This window comes from Bos indicus x Bos taurus, chromosome 26 (assembly GCF_003369695.1).
Source record: "Bos indicus x Bos taurus breed Angus x Brahman F1 hybrid chromosome 26, Bos_hybrid_MaternalHap_v2.0, whole genome shotgun sequence".
Classification (NCBI taxonomy): Eukaryota; Metazoa; Chordata; class Mammalia; order Artiodactyla; family Bovidae; genus Bos; species Bos indicus x Bos taurus.
In genome coordinates this window covers 413490-420816 of record NC_040101.1, presented here as the reverse complement: position 1 = coordinate 420816, position 7327 = coordinate 413490, and positions in this window count along the sequence as shown.

The window sequence follows — 7327 nt, the reverse complement described above, 5'->3', positions numbered from 1 at the left end:
GACTCAATCCTGTGTGCAGGTTGCGCACTGGGTAGGAACGTAGGGCTGGAGATAACCGGGAGGTTAAAATGGCCTCGGGACCCCTGGGAGGGGCCCAGTTGGGATTCTGCCCGGCCCCACCAGGCCTAGGAGGCCCATCTCCCGTCGGGGGAGGGCTGTGGGCACGTGGAACCCGAGCTCGGGGCCCGCATCGCATACCAGCCTTCTCCAGGTCTCCAGACCCTGCTTGCCAGGACTTCCCACCAGCGCAGACCGGCCGCGGTGGGCGAGCCCTGCGAGCAGGGAGGAGGCCGGGCGCCACGGGGAGGGCCCCGGGAACCGGCGGGGGCCGGGTTCAGCCGGAACCGGTGGGGGAGGTGTAAGCGGTCTCCGGCCGCCCCCCGCGGGCGGTCCAGGGAAGAGTCCGCGGCCTTGGGCCGAGCAGCGTCCAGGAAGGAGGTTCCCAGGATAACGCACTCCCGGGGAGGGGTCCCCTCCTGTCCACGGAGGTGCGTGGGCTGGGTGGGCCCGGGGCAGGAAGCGCGGCGGGTCTGAGCTTTTCCACCTTGACGGAGGCCAGGGTTCGTGCAGCTTGAAAAGGACTTTATCGAAATTGCCCCAGGAGCATTTTCCAAGTCTTGACTGAGGGCCCCACCCTGCGCTGGGGGCTCAGACCCGGCGGGGACGGGGCGGGGCCGGACGTGCTCCCAGCCGGGTGGGATGAGGAAGCAGCCAGAGGCGCGGGCCCGCATAACAATACGCCTTCGGGATGAATGCCCGGCGGCTTTTCAGCAGCTAGGGGATCATTCAGAGACTTAAGTGGTTGTTCTGGTCTGCGAGGTAAACGGGAAGCCTGTCTCCAAGCGCCCTGCAGTCCTCGCCCTCCGGAGGCTCCAGGCGGCCAAGCACTCAGCCCCTCCCCCAGCCCTTTTCTGGCTTTGTCTTCTAAGAGGCCCCGGTTGGGTCCCCAGCCGCAGGGACCCTGCAGAACAAGGGTGCACCCACCGTTCGGCAGGACGGGGGGCTATGTGTGAAAGATCCCGAATCCTCGAGGACATGCTGGCCTCTGCTGTGAGAGACGGTGCCTGCCCCCTTCCAGTCCACTCGAGGGCAGAAACCTGCAGGGGGACCCTTGGCGTTTGTAAACACCCGCACACCCTACACATTCCCACAGGTAAGAGCCAAGGGTGGGGGGGTCTGAGACAGCCTTGGGCCGCTTCCCAGCAAATCCCGAAGCCGCCGGGGGCAGGGGGTGATGTCACCGGGACTCTGCTCGGAGAAAGGGCTGTCTGGGGGCTTGAGATCCATGTAAGCCTCCGAGTCTTTGGGGACCAAGGTTTGGGGTGCACCAAGGAGAACCTGTCTGCCTTACGCCCCATGTTGCCTGGCTGTCTGGGGGCATGTCCAGGGCCTTCTCCTCAGGGCCTGATGACCCTGCACACCCCTTCCCCAGCCTGGCCAAGGTCTTCCAGTCTGGGGAGGGGCGAGCCTGTCTCACTCCAGCACCTCGGCTAGGGGTTTATTTGTGACTTAAGCCATTCCTGACGCGTGGAAACACTCAGATCCCGTCTCCCCGGCCTGCCCGTGACCGGCCTCAGCTGTAGTTGTGGGGGTGGCAGCTGGGGCTGTGGGGGGAGGTGGGTCTTATGCCGGCCATCCTGGGTTTGACTCAGCACGTGTGCAGCGCACCTCCCAGTAGGGATGGCATCCTACCGTGAGCACACCTTTTCCTGTGCCTGTGTGGGCATCAACCCAGCCAGCCTCCAGGGCCATCCTCAGGGGTCATCAGGGGCCCCTTGGCCAGCATGCTCACCCCTTCTCTTTCACTCTGGTGAAATACATGGAGCACGAAGTCTCCCGTCTTACCTGTTTCAAGTGTGCAGGGATGTTCACGTGCAGTGGCCATCCCCGTCGGCTCCAGAGCTTGCTCTTCCCAAACAGAATCATTGGACACTCACTCTGCAGCCCCCTCTCCCGCCCCCGGCAGGATGCTCTTGTGTGTGTTGTGTCTGACCCTTTCCGACCCCATGAACTGCAGCCCGCCAGGCTTCTCTGTCCGTGGGATTCTCCAGGTGAGGGTACTGGAGTAGGTTGCCGTGCCCTCTTCCCAACCCAGGGATCTAACCCAGGTCTCCTGCGTTGCAGGCAGATTCTTTACCATCTGAGCCACTGGGGACCTCAAAACTGGGATCACACAGTATTTGTCTTTTTGTATCTGGTTTATATCACCCAGAATAATGTTCTCCAAGCTGTGAATAACACACACAGCATACAGTGGGTTTTCTTTCTTTTTAAAGACGGAATGATAGCCCACTGCATGGATGGACCACATTTTGCTTGTCCACTGACTTGGTGGACATTTGGGCTGCTTCCACATTTCAGCTGTGGTGAGCGATGCTGCTGCGAACATGGATGTGTGAATATTCTTCAAGACCCTGTGTTCAGTTCTTCGGGGTGTATAAGTGGAATGGATCATGTAGTAATTCCGTTTTTAATTTTTTGAGGAACCTCCATACCGTCTTCCAGCCGCTGCCCCATTTTATATTCCCACCGACACTGAACAAGGGTTCCAGTTTCCCCACATCCTCAACCACACTTGTGTTACTGTTTTTTTAACCTCAGCCATCCTAGGGAGTGTGAGGTTCGTACCTTTAACCAGTGGTGTTGCAGTGCGCGGTCAGCAGTGTGGCCGGTGCCCTGCCCCCCGGCGCTCAGGGACCTGTCCAGCTGCCGCTTGTCTGCACGCGTGAGCTCACCGGCACACCTGTCCTGTGGCGCTGAGACCGTGCACAGTGGCCTGGACGATCAAGAGCCATGACCTCGGGCCTTGCCCCGCCCCACCCCGGCAGCTGCAGGGCTCTGGGGCTGGCTTTGCTCTTCCCCTCCACCCCACAGCCGGCTGGTGCTCCTATTGTGTGTGTGGAGGACTGCCCTGGGCCCTTAGCCTCATCCACCCCGTAAGGCAGGGCTGCACCCAGCTGGCTGCACCGGCTCACCCCTGGGCCCGGTTGGTTTCGTGTGGGCCACCAGGGGCTGGAAGCCAGCTCCCACCTAATTCAGCACCCTCGGCCCCCCACGCCAGTTCCCTTCCCTCCGGGCCTGGGGCCAGAGAGAGCGGTTATACAGCACATTCACCCATCAAGGGTCAGTGCTGTTGAGCCCTAGAAGAACATCTACTCCAGTGACATGGAACCACCTCAATCAGGATGCATTTTCCCCAAAGAGGCATCTGACCCTCTCAGTCCAGGGGCTTCCGCACTCCTGGATAGGGCTCCATTCCACCTGATTAGTTCTGCCTGCGCTCCCTTGGTCTGCACCTTTCCAGGTCATGCGGATGGGGCCCGTGGGCAGACGTGTTCGTGCTCTCAGGTCAGCGCGGCTGCCTCCGGCATCTCCTCCACGCCCTCACCAGAGCCCCCAGGTCCGCGCGGTTCGCCACTGTCTTCACAACCCGCGCCACGTCTGCAGTCTCTCCCCCACGTTGTGGGGGCGCAGAGCAGGAGGGGGTGTGCCAAGAGGCACAGTAGCGCTGACTTCCCCCCTCCCTGTTCTGCACTAGACCCAGCGCTGAGTGTTACGGAGCGAACGCGTCCCCCTGATTTCCACGTTGAGACCCCAAGCCCAGGGTGGTGCAGTCAGGAGGGGCCCTGGGAGGTGACAGGCCCTGAGGGCGAGGCCTCGTAGTTGGGCTTAGTGTCCATGACTCCGCTCCCCGCTCAGGAGGCCACGGCAAGGAAGCAGCCGGCATCCGCCCCACAGCCCCGGCCTGGCGTCCCTGCAGCAAGACAGATGGGACCCTGAGCCGGTGCCGGCAGTGTCTCCAACAGGCGCCCAGGTGCCGGCCTCTCCCAGAGCTGTGGTCGCTGAGGATCGGGAGCGGCTACGCGGGCTTGCGGCTCACCCCGCTCACCTGGCCCAGCCCCAGGGCCTGCTGAGTCCCTGGCGTGGACCCTGAGGGTGGCCAGTCCAGGTCCACTTCCCGAATCTCACAGCGGGCGCAGCCCCACCTGCCCTCCGCTGCCGGTCAGCGGGAGTGTCTGGGGCCCATCGCCTTTGGCCATTTATCTGCATGAGCGCCTCTGTGCATTTCGGTCGGGTTTCTCTGCTCCTTGGGGGTCTCATCTGTTTCCTTCACTTTCAGGACACCTGCGGGCACTCCCTCTTCGTTTTCTGAGTTTTGGGCGCTGACCTAATCCTACAAGGACTCTCCTGACCTGCAGAAGGCCCCTTTGTGAAGACCTCAGGGGCCATTGTCCCATCATGTTCATGAGGAAGTGCTTATCTGGCTTCACCTTGTTCATTGTTCCTAATGACAGCACCAAGCAAAAGCACTCTGGAGTGACAGGAACGTTCTAGAATGTCCAACCCGGCCGCCACCAGCCACACCTGCCTGTGCGACTGAGACACTGAATTATCTAAATTAACTTTCATGTGCTCAGAGCTCCACATTCAGTCCTTACGTAAAACTGTTTTAGTGCTGTTGATTTCAGCTTCCTAGCTTCAGAACCTGTTTCACCAAAGACCAGGGCCTGGAGTTAGACCTTCATCAAGTTCCCTCCAGGGTCACCCGGGGCCCCTTTTGGAGTCCCTCAGACTGATGGGGGACCCACCCCCACATCACTCTGGTTCTGTCTCAGGGAGACCGCTGCAAGGCCGCAGAGCCTGGCTGTGGGTGATGGCTTCCAGCCTGTGTCCATCTGAGGGCCTCACAAGGCACCTCAGCCTGGCCCAGCCCCTCCAACCAGAGATCTTCACGAGGTTGGAAGGCGGCGGGGCCCCCACCTGCCAAGGAGACGTCGTGGGGGTCCCCAGGCATGGGACTCGCCTCTGAGCTGCTGACTCGAGCAAGGATGGTGAGTCCTGGCCGGTGCGGGGAGGGGGGAGCCGGGGGGGCTGCAGCCTGGATGGGAGGCAGGGGTCTGCCCCCCCTGCCTTTCCACTCGGCCTGCCCTGCTGCCGCCTCTGCGGGTGGGACGGAGGGGCCAGGCCACGACTGAGGCCCCTCGCACAGCAGCAGGAAGCTCTCCGACCTGACTCCCTAGGAAAGAAGGGGCCTGGGGGAGGCGCCCACCCAGCTGACAGGGAGGCCCAGACAGACGTGAGCCAGTCCTCACGGGCAGCCCATTCCCTGACTCCACACCTGCAGCCTGGGAACTGACGGCACCCCCAGACCACCGCCCTGTTCGGGTGGGACATGGCCACCGCGCCCCGAGGCGCACAGCTCTGTTCTCCCCACCAGAAGCACAGATTCACCCTCTTGGCTCCAACGAGGGGGGCGAGGGGCATGGTGGCCGAAGCCCTGACTTTGAGCACCGCGGAGCATGGGAGAGCCAGGACTGGGGGGCAGCGTCGGAGCCACATGGGACCTCCCGGCCTCTCGGGGGGCGTGGGCAGGGGAAGGGGGCCTCACTCGCCTGCACTAGTCGTGGCCTGATGGTGATGGTGAGGGCCCAGTGGGTCCAAGAATTCAGACAGCTGGGCTGCTGTAGGGGGGAGTTGACTGGTCGCGGGCTGAGTCGCAGCCTCAGGGCCCCGGAGTGTAGACGCTGCATATTGCGGGCAAGCAGCCCGCGCTCGCCCCACCAGCCCCTGCCAGTGCAGTGGGAGGTCAGCTGCCACCTGGGTTTGGAGGCCAGTGACCCAGAATCACTGCCACACCTGTGCCTGATCACCTGGACCCAGAGGAGGTTTGAGGAAGCTGAGGCCCCACCGGGCGACAGCTGTCATGGAGCAGCCCGTGGTGGTAGACTGAGAGGTGGGGAGGCCCCAGGGAACAAAAGCCAGGTGAGGAGAGTCTACACACACCAGCTGGAGGGAGGGGCGTCTGACCCACGAGGGGAGGTCACCTTGGGATCAAGAAGGGGAGGTTGGGGTAGGGGCCGTGAAGTCGAGGTCGGGTGGCCGTGAGAGGTGGGTCCCCTAAGAGAAGGGGTCACCCAGCAGACCTGGGGTGGGGTTGCGGCGCATGCTGCCCGTGTGGGGACAAAAGGCCAATGGACTGGCCCTGGAAGAGCAGAAGGAAGGAGATGCTAAAACTGGGTTTTGAAAGGCGTGGTACGTGTTAATGCCTGACATTTCATAAAGGACTGCTTTTAGCACTCAGTGCAGTAATTCTCGACAAATGTCCCCCTTCATCTAAGCCAGTGATTCCCCAACCTTTTTGGACCAGGAACCAGTTCTGGGGAAGACAGGTTTTGCACAGAGGAGGCTGTGATTTGGGCAGTGCCGTGAAGGATGGGGAGCGGCTGAGCCCGCGTCCAGCCGCTGCTCATCTGCTGTACCACCCAGTTCTAACAGGCAGCACCAATACTGGCCCACAGACTGGGGGTTGAGGCCCTGTGACCTAGAGGGTGCCTGTCCCGCGGGTTCTGTGTGCTTGGAGCAGTCAGGGGCTGCAGCTCACTCCCTCGACCAGGCTGGGGAGGCACCGTGGCCGGCCCAGGGGCTCCGAGCACCCACAGCTCGGCCGCTGTCATGGTGGCGGGACACCCACGTCCACAGCTGCGCTCAGGAGCCTGCCCACGAGCATCCTGGGGGCACTCCAGGCACACGCAACTCACAGGACATCCTGCAGTTATCTCAGGAGACACCTCACCTGACATGGCTAGGGATTTAAATTCCAACCCTCACCCCACCAGGTCAAGGACCTTGCCGGGCCAGCCTCTGCTCCCTGCTGAGCCCAAGAGTGCTCTAGGGCAGGATTGGGGTGTTAATCTTGAAGCGAGGCAGCCAGGCGGGCCGGCGTGGGGGTGGGGGGCGGCCTCGGTTCCCAGCCCAGGCTGGCGCCCCCAGAAGCCTAGGCTGCAGACTCACCCTGTCCGTTCCAAAGCCTTCAGGGCTGGGGACTGGATCCAGCCGCCAGCGGGGCCTTGTCTGCCTGAGGGCGCGGCTCCTGTGATGGGTCCCTGCAGCAGGGCCCTGCAGGTCGTCTAGGACACGCCACGTATCCGTCTGCCAGTGGCGTGGAGGGGGAAGACGCAGGCTGGCCAGGGTTGGGGGGGAGAGAGAGGGCCGGCTGACTGGCAGCCTCCCCACGGAGCACCGGCCCCCAGATCTCGCCACCCACTTCCCTGAGGCCAGCTTCGCACCAGGCCACATGAGTAAAGCGCTAGGGGCACCGGGACGAGGACCAGGGGACTGTAGAGCAGCCCCTGCACCCGCCTGGCTACCCAAGGGATCTGGGGGGGTGGGGAGGGCGCCGGGCAGCGGCCCAGCAGAGCAGCTCAGGAGACTCTGTCCTTCCTCTCCGCCCTTCCCAGGAGCCAGGCACAGACGTGTCCTTGCCCTGAGCCAGCAGACCCCCTTCCTTCCTGCCACTCAAATCTGAGGGCAGTTCCTGTGACCAGAG